Genomic DNA, 16,151 nt, shown 5'->3' with positions numbered 1-16,151 from the left:
TAGGAAGCGCTATGCTCCGCGCTGGTGATAAACAACTGATGGTGGCCCCCGGGCCGCATCAACCTCAGGGAGCCCAGAGCTTAGTGTCTAGCCTCATTGTAACACCTCCCCTCAGGAGTGCCGCGCGAGGGGGCTGGGCACGGGGGCTGCGCCTGAGTCATGCCCAGACGCACACCGCCCAGCCAAGCCCCCCCCCCCCCGGGCCTGGTTCGTCGCGCGTCTGTCCCGAGCGGAGCCAAGGTACGAAGGTCGTTTGAGCGTCAAGGGGGACTCCTGAGCATCGCGACTCAGGAGCCTAACTGGTCACGTAGCCCCACACTCCTTAGTTCCGAAAGGCTAACGGCGGTTGAGGTATGCGCGCGGCCGGGCTCTGCACACGTAGAACGGTAGATCCACCCACATCATACCTCCCTACTTGTTGTTCGTGCGCCAAGGGGGACTCCTGAGCATCGCGACTCAGGAGCCTAACTGGTCACGTAGCCCCTCACTCCTTAGTTCTGAAAGGCTAACGGCGGTTGAGGTATGCGCGCGGCCGGGCTCTGCAGACGTAGAACGGTAGATCCACCCACATCATACCTCCCTACTTGTTGATCCATGCACCAAGGGGGACTCCTGAGCATCGCGACTCAGGAGCCTAACTTGTCACGTAGCCCCTCACTCCTTGGTCCCGTCCTGGTTTCCGGTCGGGGCTAATGGCGGCCGAGGTATGCACGGGGTCGGGCTCTGCCGGCGTAGAACATAAGCAAGTAGGAAGGAAAAGCATAAATCTCAAGGAATTCAAAAGCAAATGTTACAGTCCACACTATTATCTCAATGCCAAACGCAAGTTTAAACGCCTCCCCGAGGCATGATACATGTGCAGGAATTAAAGGCAGGACAGGAGCCACAACGGAGTCACTTGTCGGCGGTGGAGCAGCGCGGAGTGGGTTCGCCTCATGGAGTAGTGGGGTCGGCAGCGCCTTGCTTCGGCTTGGTGCTGAAGGCCCAGAACTTCCCCAGCAGAGCCTCCCCGCGACCCTTCACTGCCTCGGCAGCGGCAGTGGAACGCTCGCCGCTTACTGGCCCCAGCAGGCTGTCGAGGTCGACACCGGGATCGCGAAGGTAGATGTGGGTGAGGACCCGCGTCAGCGCTGCAGAAGACAGAACACGCGCCTCGGCCTCGGCCGTGGGGCCAAGGCCAAGGGCGACATCTTCAAGAGCACGAACCAGGAAGGGAAGCAGCTTGGCGGGGCCGTCCTCGGCGCCAGCCAGCGGGCTCTCCAGGCCGCTGTCGTAAAGCGTCCTTAGCGAGGAGCGAGCCTTCGCCTCCATCTCCGTGAAGGCCACGTGGTCCTCGACAAGAACCAGGGCCTTGTCGTCCAGCTCGGCCTTCCTCGCGCCCCAACTCCTGCTCCAGCGCGCCTAGGCGGTCACGGCGCTTCCTGAGCTTGACCTCCCTCTCCTTGATGGCCGCCTCGCGAGCCTTCACGCCTTCTTCCTGCTCTTGGCAAAGGCGCACCTCTTTCACGAGCTGGTCCCGCAGGCCTTGCAGCTCATCCTCCAGCGCCTTGCAGCGACCACGGACGTCGACCACCTCCCCTAGGGCTGCGTCACGAGCAGCCTTTGCCTCAAGGACAGCCTGCTGCTCCTCATCGCAAGCCGTCGAGGCCTGGACCAGCGCCGCCCGAATCGAAGCGTCGGAGCGAATCCATCCTGAAGCCAGCTCCAAGCGCCCGGCCACCAAGCGAGGGTCGGCGCCAAGAAGATCCTGCCGCAGCCGGTCCAGCTCAGCAGCAGCACGATCCAGAACGGCAGGAGGAGTCGGAGAGATAGCAGTCGGTGGAGTAGAAGGAGAAGGCGGCAGTGCGGCCACAGCATCCTGAGGCGGAGTCTGCTGCGCCCCAACGGCTGTAGTGGCGGCAGCAGGCAAAGGCACCACGGGAGTCACTTGGGCCATGGGGGCTGAGCTCTCCCCCGCCGGCTCAGTCAGGCCTCGCGAGGACGACCGGGCAGGAGAAGCCCGCGCGTCGCGGTCACCCTCCTTCGTGGGCAGAGGCGCTGCCACGGATGAAACCTCAGGAGCTCCCTTCAGCTTCTTTGTTGCGGGCGCCAGCCTATCCAAGAGATGCGGACGTCAAGCCTCAGAAGCAGAACAAGAAATAAAGACAAGAATCAAGCGCTTACGGGTCGTCGCCGGTGAGCTCAAGCGGCCTCCGGCCAAATTTGAAGCCCGAAAGCCGGCTAGAAGGGTCAACCTCGGGAAGCTTGGAAGCGGAAGGTGCGTCTGCGGTCCGCCTCGGGGCCGGGGCAGACCTGCGGGAGATCAGCCCGGTCCTGTCCTTCTTCGGGATCGGGGGCAAGCTCCCGCCGTCCTGCTCGTCATCGTCCTCGTCGTCATCTCTCGGAGAGAGGCGGAGAACGCGGGACCTGCACCGGGGGAGGGAAGCCCTCGACTCTCCGTCAGTCGCCTCGGAGTCAGGCCCTTTTTCCCGCTCCCCTCCTTCCTCCTCTTCGTTGGAGTTGTCGGAGGGCACGTCCACCGGTTCCTTGGGAGTTTCCATGGGCACGGGCCCGTCCCCGTTGAAGACGGGCATGGACTCCACTACCTGCTCCCAGTCGTCGCGGAGGAACAAGGGCGTAGGAGCGCCCTCCAACCTCGCCACATCGCCCCCGACCAGAGATTGGAGGACCGCAGCCAGATCTCCGTCGGCCAAGGCCGCGGGGCTCGAATGGGGCCTCCACATCGGAAGTGAGTACTGCCGAAGCGGAGCCAGCTAGTGCTCCAGGAATCCCCTCAGCAGCGACGCGCCGGTCAGCTTCGCCGCCGCCATGTTGGCCGGCCTCAGATCCGCGTCCATCTTCTCCAACACCAGCTTCGCGCGGGGGTCCGTGAGCTCCGCTCGACCCCAATCGCTGGAGCTCGTGGGTTGCTCCGTGGGCAAGATCAGCCGAGGGTGGACGCGCCCAGCATCCGCCAAGACCCACTTGCTCCTGAAGCCCTCAATCCTTTTCCTGGGGTTTGAAATGGCAATGGCGCCACCGTACGCGATGAAGCTCGCGCGCGCGGTAGCAGGAGCGAGAGGATTATGGAGGTAGAAGTAGTGGCGCAGCAAGGCCACTGACGGCTGCACCCCTACATGAGCCTCGCAGTAATAGATGAAGATCGCCAGGAGAAGGACGGAGTTGGGGTGGAGATGCAGAGCCTGTAGCTTATAATGGCGGAGGACAGAGAAGAGGAACTCGGAGAAGGAAGGCACCAGGCCAGCAGCAATGGCGCTTACGAAGAACGGATAGAAGGTGCTCCCTTGACCCTCAGGGGTGGCGGAACCGGCCTTGAACACCTTCGCCCCGTCAATGCCCCGCGCCGCCGCCATCCGGTGCAACCGGGTGAGGCTCGCCTCCGACACGTTCGGCGAGTCCAGGGCAGACGAGTACCAAGCTACGGCCGGGGACTGACGAGGCTCCATGGCTTCCTAGGTCACCCGGTCGGAGTGGATCTGGAAATATTGGAGGAAGGAAGGAGAGGCACAAGAAAGGGGATCTGAGCAGCAACCAGAAAAAGCAAAGCCTAGGCGGATGCGGCTCCTTTATCAACTGGCACGGTTGCTAAGGCGCTCACATCCAATCAACTGCCACGCGGCGCCCAAGACTGCAGGCTGTTAGGGCCCGCGGCACTTCGCTCTTGCCCTTCCGCCTCCCTGCACGACCAAGTCCGGGCGCGCCTTGGGCCCGGGGGCTACTGTCGGCGTTCTGGGAACGGGGGTCCCCAGACTTGCCTGCCTGCGGCCTGCGGCGTGGCTCAAAGGGGAGCCCAGAACGGCCCATCTTCATCAACACAGACCCAAGACCCTCGCGAGGGGCCAAGCCTCGCGGGGCGGACGACACGGAGCTTCCTCAGGCACGGCCTCACCAGGCTGGCTCGCGAGGAGGCAGAGAGATCAAGGTGGGGTACCTCTCGAGGTGCCCGTGACGCAAGCCATGACGACCAAGGGCGCCAGGCGGGTGCCAGCCCGCGCAATGTCCTCCTTTCCTCTTTGGTGCAAAGGGGGCAAGCGCAGCCGCGGAGTACCGAGGCATCAGGCAAAGGTTGCCATTTCGGTGCAACAAGACCAAGACCAAGACCAGGAGGACTGCAAGACGGAGGTCATCATGGATCCCAAGACGGCGTCACCACCAGAGCTTTGCGCAGGCGAGGACCAACTTTAGTCAGGATAAGTGTACCAGATGTTCCCCTTCAAAATGGCCAATTGTTGGCGCCCTTCCCGCTCAATATTTGGGAAGAGGCCCAGGGCCATTGCCTATAAATAGAACCAGCCACCCACAGAGAGGGGAGGTGCGATATCGAGATCGAGGATCAAGGATCGGATCGAAATCAGAGAGAGAGAAGGGCGACTGAACTCCTCCTAGCAGTTCATCCCCCCCCAGCAAAGAACAGACCCTCGCGAGGCTGTTCTTCCTTGTATTGTTCATCATCATCAGCCCAAGAGGCAATCCACCACACCACACACTAGAGTAGGGTATTACACCACAACGGTGGCCCGAACCAGTATAAACCCTGTGTCTCTTGTGTTGTTCTTTCCATAGCTTAGATCTTAGCGAGGCGGAGGGGTGCAGGTAGGTAGAAGGCAAAATCTCCGCGCGCACCCCAGTGTTCGAACCTCAAGGGTCTGCCGGAACCCAAAATCCGACAGATCCCATTGGTAACTAGACTGTCGTGAAGGATCAATTTGTGGTTCCGGCTCTGGCTCCTCAGCTGGCGCAGGGTTCTGATAGGCGTGAATAGCCTTCAACGGAACAAGGTACGCTCCTACAGACAAATCAAACAAAGAAGGAGCAGGCAGGGTAATAGTCTCAGGATGATGTTTGTTAAAGAACAATTGATATTTAAGCTCTCCTGCCCTACTCTTAACAATAAAATCATGTGCTACCATACTTTTATAATCTAGATAAACACGGGGCAACACCTTTTCTTCCTTCTCAGCATGCCTAATAGCTATGATAAATGTGCAGCTAGGCGTGAGGCATAGATGCCTCCAAAGATGGGGCCTTTGGTACAGTTCAGACTTAACTGTTTGGCAATAATACCGCCCATACTAAAAGTGTTATCACTGTATAAACATTGGAGAAAAATAATAGTATCAGGGATACTAACGTTTCCACAGTTTCCGCGACCAATTAAGCAACGACTAGCAAATAATGCAAAGTAACGTAAAACAGGAAAATGTATGCTAGTGATTCGTGCATCGGAAACTTTCCTAGTTTCCCCTACAGTGATAGTATCAATAAAACCCTCCACATCATCACGATGTGGTTCTTCTGTCTTGCCCTCAAAAGGGACTAGACAAACCCGACAAAAATCATAAAGTGACATCTCCTTATGCTCATCATATAAATGAAACTCCACCATAGGTGGTGAGTTCCTAGAATGGAAATGAAAGTTTTGCACAAAGGTATTTGTGAGTAAGAGATACTGATCGCATTGGTCGTGGAGGAAAGCGGTGAGGCCTGCATTATGAGCCAATTCATGAAAATCTTCATAGATACTGACTGCTCTCAAGAAATCATCAGAAGGCCATTCACACGCCCGAATCTCCGCGGTGCGTGGCAAATTATATTTAGGCTTTGGTGCCTTTTCCTTCGAGCTTTGGCTTGATGAGCCCCTCAATAATCTCCTCACCATTTTCTGAAAATTTCTGAAATTTTTAGTAACTTCAAAATAAAAGTAAACCAAACTCAATAATATCGATAGCAACTACTCCTACAAGTGCCTAGGGCCTATATCAAGGAACAATCTCCCCAAGCAGTTTTGTGAGAGGTGCTTTGAGCAAGGAGATCGAAAATGGAAGCAAAATGAGCTTGGACTCGGGTTTGAGCTGGATATTCGTGTTTGGGGGAGGAAGAAGGAGTGTGTGGGCGAAAGGATAAGTGGAGGAGGGCCACTTTGGGCCCACGAGGCAGGAGGGCGCGCCCAGGGGGGTAGGGCGCGCCCTCCACCCTCATGGGCAGGTGGTTGACTCCCCTGCTGTGTTCTCAGTGCCAAATATTCTCAAATATTCTAGAAAAAATTCATATTTAAATTTCAGGGCATTTGGAGAACTTTTATTTTCGGGGTATTTTTATATTACACGGATAATCAGATAACAGACAGAAAAATATTTATTTTTATTTTATTTAATATAAATAACAGAAAGTAAAAGTGGGTTACAGAAGGTTGTGCCTTCTAGTTTCATCCATCTCATGATCATCAAAAGGAATCCACTAACAAGGTTGATCAAGTCTTGTTAACGAACTCATTCTGAATAACATGGAACCGGAGAAATTTCGAATAACACTATGTTACCTCAACGGGGATATGCACATCCCCAATAATAAAAATATCATATTTCTTCTTGACAGTAGGAAGAGGAAATTCAAAACCTCCAAATATAATCGATGGAATTTTTCCAATAGAGTTGATACTATGAAATTGAGGTTGTTTCCTCGAAAAGTGTACCGTATGCTCATTACCATTAACATGAAAAGTGACATTGCCTTTAGTGCAATCAATAATAGCCCCTGCAGTATTCAAAAAGGGTCTTTCAAGAATAATAGACATACTATCGTCCTCGGGAATATCAAGAATAACAAAGTCCGTTAAAATAGTAACGTTTGCAACTACAACATGCACATCCTCACAAATACTGACAGGTATAGCAGTTGATTTATCAGCCATTTGCAAAGATATTTCAGTAGGTGTCAACTTATTCGAATCAAGTCTACGATATAAAGAGAGAGGCATAACACTAACACCGGCTCCAAGATCACATAAAGCAGTTTTAACATAATTTCTTTTAATGGAGCATGGTATAGTGGGTACACCGGGGTCTCCTAGTTTCTTTGGTATTCCACCCTTAAAGGTATAATTAGCAAGCATGGTGGAAATTTCAGCTTCCGGTATCTTTCTTTTATTTGTAATGATACCTTTCATGTACTTAGCATAAGGATTGGTTTTGAGCATATCAGTTAATCGCATACGCAAAAAGATAGGTCTAATCATTTCAGCAAAGCGCTCAAACTCCTCATCATCCTTTTTCTTGGATGGTTTGGGGGGAAAAGGCATGGGTTTCTGAACCCAAGGTTCTCTTTCTTTACCATGTTTCCTAGCAACAAAGTCTTTCTTATCATAACGTTGATTATTTCACTGTGGGTTATAAGATCAACAGCAGGTTCAATTTTTATATCATTATCATTACTAGGTTGAGCATCATCATCAACATTATTATTAACATTATCACTAGTTTCAGGTTCATTATCGGATTGTGTTTCAGCATCAGAAATAGAAATATCATTTGGATTCTCAGGTGTTTCAACAATAGGATCACTAGAAGCATGCAAAGTCCTATCATTTTTCTTTTTCTTCCTTTTGGAAGAACTAGGTGCATCTATATTATTTCTCTGAGAATCTTGCTCAATTATCTTAGGGTGGCCTTCAGGATATAAAGGTTCCTGACTCATTCTACCAATTCTAGTAGCCACTCTAACAGCATAATAATTATTTTTACTATTTAATTCATTAAGCAAATCATTTTGAGCTTTAAGTACTTGTTCTACTTGAGTGTTAACCATAGAAGCATGTTTACTAATAAGTTTAAGTTCACCTTTAACATTAGCCATATAATCACCCAAGTGTTCAAGCATATTTGAATTGCTTTTCAATTGCCTACCAAAATAAGCATTAAAATCTTCTTGCTTAGCTATAAATTTATCAAACTCATCTAAGCATGGGCTAGCAAATTTAGTAAATGCAATTTCAGCTTTATCATATCTGTAGAGAGAATTTACCTGTACTACCTGTGTCGGGTTATCAAGACCATGAGTTTTTTCAATAGGTAAAGGATTAAGATCATATGTTTATTCAACAGGCGGTAAATTAAGACCATGTATTTCTTCAATAGGAGGTAAATTCTTAACATCTTCAGCTTTAATACATTTTTCTTTCATAGATTTCTTTGCCTCTTGCATATCTTCAGGACTGAGAAATAGAATACCCCTCTTCTTCGGAGTTGGTTTAGGAATAGGCTCAGGAATTGGCTCTGGAGGTGTCCAATTATTTTCATTTGTCAACATATTGTTCAATAGAATTTCAGCTTCATCCGGTGTCCTTTCCCTGAAAACGGAACTAGCACAACTATCCAGATAATCTCTGGAGGCATCGGTTAGTCCATTATAAAAGATATCAAGTATTTCATTTTTCTTAAAAGTATAATCAGGCAAAGCATTAAGTAATTGGAGAAGCCTGCCCCAAGCTTGTGGGAGACTCTCTTCTTCAATTTGCACAAAAAATATATATCCCTTAAAGCATCTTGTTTCTTATGAGCAGGGAAATATTTAGAAGAGAAGTAATAAATCATATCTTGGGGACTACGCACACAACCAGGTTCAAGAGAATTAAACCATATCTTAGCATCACCCTTTAATGAGAACGGAAATATTTTGAGGATGTAAAAGTAACAAGTTCTCTCATCTTTAGTGAACAGGGTGGCTATATCATTCAATTTAGTAAGATGTGCCACAACAGTTTCAGATTCATAACCATGAAAAGGATCGGATTCAACCAAAGCAATTATATCAGGATCAACGGAGAATTCATAATCCTTATCAGTAACACAGATAGGTGAAGTAGAAAAAGAAGGGTCAGGTTTCATTCTAGCACTTAGAGATTGCTTACTCCATTTAGCTAATAACCTTTTGAGTTCATTTCTATTTTCGCAAGCTAAAATAGCGAACGAAGCTTCTTGATCAAAAACATAACCCTTAGGAATAACAAGTGGTTCTTCATCATCACATTCATCAGTATCATCAGATTCAATATTTTCAATTTCTCTAGCCCTAGCAAGTTGTTCATCAAGAAAATCACTAAGTGGCATAGTAGTATCAGACATAGAGGTAGTTTCATCATAAGTATCATGCATAGCAGAAGTGGCATCATCAATAACATGCGACATATCTGAACGAATAGCAGAAGCAGGTGTAGGTGTCGCAAGCTTACTCATAACAGAAGGTGAATCAAGTGCAGAGCTAGATGGCAGTTCCTTACCTCCCCTCGTAGTTGAGGGATAGATCTTGGTTTTAGGATCTCTCAAGTTCTTCATAAAGATAAGCAGATATATGTACCAAGTGACTCAAAGAATGGAGCTATGCTCCCCGGCAACGGTGCCAGAAAATAGTCTTGATAACCCACAAGTATAGGGGATCACAATAGTTTTCGAGGGTAAAGTATTCAACCCAAATTTATTGATTCGACACAAGGGGAGCCAAAGAATATTCTCAAGTATTAGCAGCTGAGTTGTCAATTCAACCACACCTGGAAACTAAATATCTGCAGCAAAGTGATTAGTATCAAAGTAATATGATAGTAGTGGTAAGGGTAGCAAAAGGTAACAGTAGTAAAAGTAATGTTTTTGGTATTTTGTAGTGATGATAGCAATAGCAACGGGAAAGTAAATAAGAGAAGAACAATATATGGAAAGCTTGTAGGCAATGGATCAGTGATGGAGAATTATGCCGGATGCGGTTCATCATGTAACAGTCATAACCTAGGGTGACACAGAACTAGCTCCAGTTCATTGATGTAATGTAGGCATGTATTCCGAATATGGTCATACGTGCTTATGGAAAAGAACTTGCATGACATCTTTTGTCCTACCCTCCCGTGGCAGCGGGGTCCTTACAGAAACTAAGGGATATTAAGGCCTCCTTTTAATAGAGTACCGGAACAAAGCATTAACACATAGTGAATACATGAACTCCTCAAACTCTGGTCATCACCGGTAAGTATCCCGATTATTGTCACTTCGGGGTTAACGGATCATAACACCTAATAGGTGACTATAGACTTGCAAGATAGGATCAAGAACACTCATATATTGATGAAAACATAATAGGTTCAGATCTGAAATCATGGCACTCGGGCCCTAGTGACAAGCATTAAGCATAGCAAAGTCATAGCAACATCAATCTCAGAACATAGTGGACACTAGGGATCAAACCCTAACAAAACTAACTCAATTACATGATAGATCCCATCCAATCCATCACCGTCCAGCAAGCCTACGATGGAATTACTCACGCACGGCGGTGAGCATCATGAAATTGGTGATGGAGGATGGTTGATGATGACGATGGCGACGGATTCCCCTCTTCGGAGCCCCGAACGGACTCCAGATCAGCCCTCCCGAGAGGTTTTAGGGCTTGGCGGTGACTCTGTATCGTAAAACGCGATGATTTCTTCTCCTTGATTTTTTCTCATCGAAACTCAATATATGGAGGTGGAGTTGGAGTCGGAGACGCAACAGGGGCCCACGAGGTAGGGGGCGCACCCTAGGGGGCAGGCACCCCCCACCCTCGTGGCAAGGTGGTGGGCCCCCTGGCCTCCATCTTTTGCAGGTATTTTTCTTATTTTCTGAAAAGTAGCTCCGTGAAGTTTCAGGTCATTCCGAGAACGTTTGCTCCTGCACATAAATAACACCATGGTAATTCTGGAGAAAACAATGTCAGTCCGGGTTAGTTCCATTCAAATCATGCAAGTTAGAGTCCAAAACAAGGGAAAAAGTGTTTGGAAAAGTAGATACGTTGGAGACGTATCATATGCCGATACGAGTTGCTTGGAGCTTGTAGATCTGAGTTATAGCAGCTCACATGATGTGTCTTAATATTTTTGCAGGAAACCTTGGTGAGTTTGAGAATTGCACACAATTTGTAAAAAAACTACTTAGATGCCCTTTGATCCCATATCCAACGACCTCGAAGCTCGTATCACCGTAGCATCTAAGATGAAGGAGGACATCATATTCTCCTGTATGTAAGAATATCATGTGCTACCACACCTTAGATGCTTTGGTGATACAAGCTCTTCGGAGGCATTGGATTTGTGACCAAACACCTCCTCGGTGGTTCGAATGGTTTTTTGCAGAAAAGCCCCAAAAGAGTTCGGCCACTGCTTACAAGCATAAAGACTGCTCAGATGCCATTGGATCTCAGATCAAACGACCTCCAAGCTCGTATCACTGTAGCATCCAAGCTGCGATAACACCTTATGTTTTCTCGCACGGGAGAGTATGAGGTGCTCCCGCACCATAGATTCTATGGTGATACGAGTTCACTGAGATCTAACGGCCCACAGTAGGAGGTTTGAATGTTTTTGCAATATACGGCTGATAGAGTTTGGGAAATGCGCAGAAAGTTCAAGTACTACGCATGTGCCATCTGATCACTGATCATACAACCTAGATGCTCGTATCACCGTAACGGGTAATTAAGCTACGGGGAGCACCTAATATGAGCACCGGGGAGCCGTTGGATCGAAGATGCAGTGGCACACATGAGGCCTGAATGTTTTATTTGCAAAAATAAACCTTTGGAGAGTTTGGAAATTGCGCATAATTACAAAGACTACTCCCAAGCCATTGGATCTCACTTCCAACTGTGTAAAAACTCGTATCACCATAGTATCTAAGATGCGGGGTGGATGTGATATTCTATGCTGCTGTCATTTTTGTTCGTAAACTTGCAAAAACCATGTAACTCGTGCCGTTACTTGTCTAACCACGCAAAGTGTTTGTTCAAAAAAACCATCCTACACTGAAATATCAGAACAACACACAGGGATCCCACTTGTCATTAATCAAATTTGGACCTAAAACTAACAAATCTGAAAGACAAGATTCAAAATGGCAACCTTGACTACAAAGCATAAGTCGATAGCCTGAAAAAATGAACGGTTGTTGGCTTTGTCCCATAACTTGATTTTATACAGTACTTGTGTTGAGTAGAGTAGAGGGAGTGCCTCGTCAACACGTGCATGACCGTTGTCTCACTGGTGGGTCCCAGGTCTGCGATCTCAATCTCTCTTCTCTCCATCGTCTAACCTTTGCATGGGCACACACAAAGAGCGGCGCTAGCTTGCCGTGTTGTTATTACAACTAAAAAAGGTTGGAAAATAGAAGAATCGCCTAGAACAAGAGATGTTGTGGCAGGTCGAGATGGAGCTAACCACATCCATCCTCCGTGCCACGTTTGCATGATGAAGTTGTGTCGCTAGTGGGGTGTTTACGACCGACTGGCTGGGTCCCGAGGTCGAACCATAGGTACTACGTCTGATACAGTATATTTTTACATGCACATTTTCCTCCATGCCGAGACGTGGCACACCCTACCACGCGGTTTCGGGCATGCATATATTCTTCCTGACGTGGGATGCCCTACCACGCGTTTCTTGGGTCCTCCTTGGTCGTAGCGCCAAAGCAAGTAAATGAGTCGTCAAATCACGAAAGACCACCTTTCCCGCCGAGTACATCAGTGAAGCACGGTGGCTAGCTAGTTGGGCTAGTTCGACCGATTAGCTAGGCCGCCGCCACATTTTTTTCACCCCTTTTTTATCTACTTGTCGGCAGGTAAATTTAAATATCCACCGCGGCGTTGCTATGCTGTTTGGGTGCGGCAGGATTTTTAATTTTTTGATTGATGGGAGCAGGCGCGGTAGGATTTTTAAGTTTTTGATTGACAGGAGCAGGCGCGGCAGCAATTAGTCACGATGACTCCGCCTGTAAAAACCAACTACTCCCTGATGTGAGAAGTCGTCGACTGGTGTTTTACCGTGGTGAAAACCAAAAGATTCACCGCTCCCTCCGCCTCCCCGTAGATTGCATTGCCTTTCATCCATTTCGCCCCCTTTGCTTCCTCTCCCCATTGCTTCTACCTGGTGCCATGGCGGCGCAGTAGATCACGGAGTCCAAGGTGAGGCACCTGACACTGGCTCCCGTCGACCGGGAGCGGGCTCTGCGGGCGGTTGCACCCTGCATCACCAACATCGTGCGCCTCGAGAAGCAGAGGGACTTCGTTGGTGTTTAGGCGCCCTCTGCATGGGCATGTCCATGTCTCAGCGCAACATGACCGTTGGATCAAACTCAGACGGTGCAGATCAGTCACTGTAGCACAAAGCGTGCGGGTGTATTTGGTTGCATTCTCATCATAATATAGTTGTTTCCTCTTCGTGTATTTTCGTCAACCTACTAGTGTGGACTCATGCACCCTTCATGCACTCTGCCAAACACCCAAAAGTGGGTCGAGAAGGGAACTTTTGCTCCCATCCCGTGCACCCTTCATACACCCTGCCTAACACTATTCATGCTTCATATGGTTCATGTTTCATGGAGTACTGTAGCACCGTACTCTCCGTGCGCGGTGGACCTAGTTCTGTTAACATCGATCTCATCGTTCATTCTCGACCAGACAGTCGAAAAAGCGGTACTATGTTACATATAGGAGTAGTTGACATGCGCACAACATCATTTGTTATCGTCATATCTTACTACACTAGCAATGAGATTGTGTAGTACTGACGTATGAACCACTTCACATGCCTAGTAGTAGGATCATTGTGTATGTTCAAGTGGTTGCCGTGTTTCGCACTCCTCCTTCGTAAGAGTGGAAACGCTTGCTGTAATCATTTTTTTCTTTAGAAAAACAATGGACACGCTCTACCGTGCGGATCCTCCTCCAGCCATGCACTAAATTACTCACTTTCACCGACCTGTGGGACAGTCAGCACCTGGGTCCACTAGCCATGCACTAAATTACTCCGTAGTAGAGTGACGATAGACTACCCTGATCGAACCGCCGTAGTAATGCCCAATGAGCCGTCAAATCACAAAACCCCCTCCTTTCCAGCAGTAAGTTGGACGGACGAAGCAACCATCATTTCACTCTTCTCTCTGAGCTTCCTCTCTTGAAGAAAACCCCCACTCGCTTCGTTTCTCCCTCATCTCGTTCCTCCTTTCACTCTTCTCTCTCAGCTTCCTCTCTTGGATGGACGCCGGAGCACCGGCCGACGTGATGTCTATGGCTCTGGCCAAAACCATCGAGGCTCATGGTATGAAGAAGCGCAAGCACCCCGCCGAGACTACCGCAGACAAGCTCAAAGCCATCGCCCTGTCCAAGCCCCCCTCTCCGGGATCCCCCATTAAGCAAGTCCAGGTAATGTCTCTTGTTGACGATCTTTTTCTCGATCTTGATCGTGTTTTTTCATCAAACACGCAGTACTAGTATTGGTAGTACAACTTTCTGGGTGATCTTGCATGTGATTTTAGTGTGCCAAATGACAGTTCTAAATTCCTCTTTTGACCAAAACATGCGAGAGGTTGACACTGATTTCTTATAGATTACTTTCAACTACTCCCTCGATCCCAAATTTCTTGTCTTAGATTTGTCTAGATACGGATGTATCTAATACTAAAATGTGACTTGATACATCTGCATCTAGACAAATCTAAGACAAGAATTTTGGGACAGAGGGAGTACTTTATGAACATCAATGCTACCTTTTAAGAGGGTATATTTGCCTTAGTAACTTGTGTTATGGATATTGCATGTAATCCCTCTGCTCTCATCACTACAAAAAATACACTTTTGTGATGATACGTGTTTGTCACAGTAGGTCGCTTTTTTTGTCATGCATGTACATCCATGACAAATTTATGACAGAATCAAGATAGTCATACCTGTGTTGTCCTAGAAGTGTTCCATGACATTACCAAAATTATCATCACGGAAGTGTCCACTTCCATGATGATAAATCATGCGTCACAGAAGTGCTTTCATCAAGGGTGACCGACACGTGGCATCCACCGTAATGGAACGCCGTTAAGCTATCGGGTCGGGTTTTGGATCCGATAACCCGTTAACAACCACGACTAATGGGAAATTTCCACGTGTAAAATTCTTATTGGCCGGACGAAACACGTGTCAGCTCGTCAATGGGTCAGATAGGCGCCTATGATACATCTGGCACGGCCCAACAGAGGCCCATTCCTGTGAAAAGGCCGGCCCGTTTGACTTGGTCAAAAGGTGGCGGGCCGGCCCATGGAAAGCCTATTAACGGCCTATTCGCATATAGCCCATTTACAGCCCGCTAACCCAAGGCCCGTTACACCCAATCCAAATTAGGCCCAGTAGCGTCATCTGGGCCATCCAATATAATTCCAGCATGTTTTCACTTCTGGCCCATGTATGGCCCATGACGTCTTTCGGCCCATATCAGGCCCTATATAACTCTTGGCCTATTAACGACCCATGGTGAAACTGGCCCGTAATGAACAGTGTATCACTTTACACCCATTAACGGCCTGTGGTGAAACTGGCCTGTAATGAACAGTGTATCACTTTATACCCATTAACGGCCCGTTATTCCGTTGGGCCGTTTCCAGCCCATGTTATCTTTCGGCCTTCTTAGAGCCCATTTATTCTTGGGCTCATTTCCAGCATTCGTTTACTTACGGCCCGTTACTGTCATTTTCTGCTTGTGGGCCAAATTCAGCCCGTGGTTACAGTCGGCCCGTTTGTGGTCCATTAATACGTTGGGCCGTTTTCATAGCGTCATCAAATACGGCCTATTAACGATGGCCCATTACGGTCGGCCCATGAACAGACAATTCCAACTATAGCCCGTTTATGGCCATAATGCAGCCTGTTATTGGCCCATGTTTGGCCAATCGATCATACGGCCGGTATAAGGCCCATTGATGATATGGCCCGTAGAAGGCCCATTATTTCTACGGCCCATAGAAGGCCTACTGTTTCTACGGCCCGTAGAAGGCCCACTGTTTCTACGGCCCGTAGGAGGCCCAGTGTCACTACAGTAAATATTAGCCCATGGTTATTGTGGCCTAGTTTTAAAAAATAGGTTATTGCAGCCACTAGTTAACCGCGGAAAAAGAACTGCAATGACTACAAGCAAACAAATAAACAAGATAACAAGGAAATAAATAAGCAAGCAACTAGCGCTAGGCTATCACGGCTATTCCACATATTACATCCACTGGGCATCAAAGTTCGCCACCAGTGCAAATATAGGGAACAAAGTAGCATATCATATACACTGGCCGTCAAAATTGGCCACCAGTGCAAATAAACACGGCAGCAAAACAAGAGCATAACTGAAACAACTTCAAAAGAGCTCAAGAAATGTTATCCTGGGTATCCACCATGCTGGCAATGAGCTTAGCAAGCTGATTAGCTTTGTCGTGTTTGGCGCTAAAATCCTCCAATGTTTGCTGTTGCACCAGAAAGTATGCATTTGAATGCTCCAGGGGCTTCCGCAGTCCTTCCACTTCTTGTCGCAGCACAACTGATCGATG

This window comes from Triticum aestivum, chromosome 6A (assembly GCF_018294505.1).
Source record: "Triticum aestivum cultivar Chinese Spring chromosome 6A, IWGSC CS RefSeq v2.1, whole genome shotgun sequence".
Taxonomy (NCBI): domain Eukaryota; kingdom Viridiplantae; phylum Streptophyta; class Magnoliopsida; order Poales; family Poaceae; genus Triticum; species Triticum aestivum.
The sequence above is the reverse complement of the archived record's forward strand: the minus strand, read 5'-3'. Positions refer to the sequence as shown.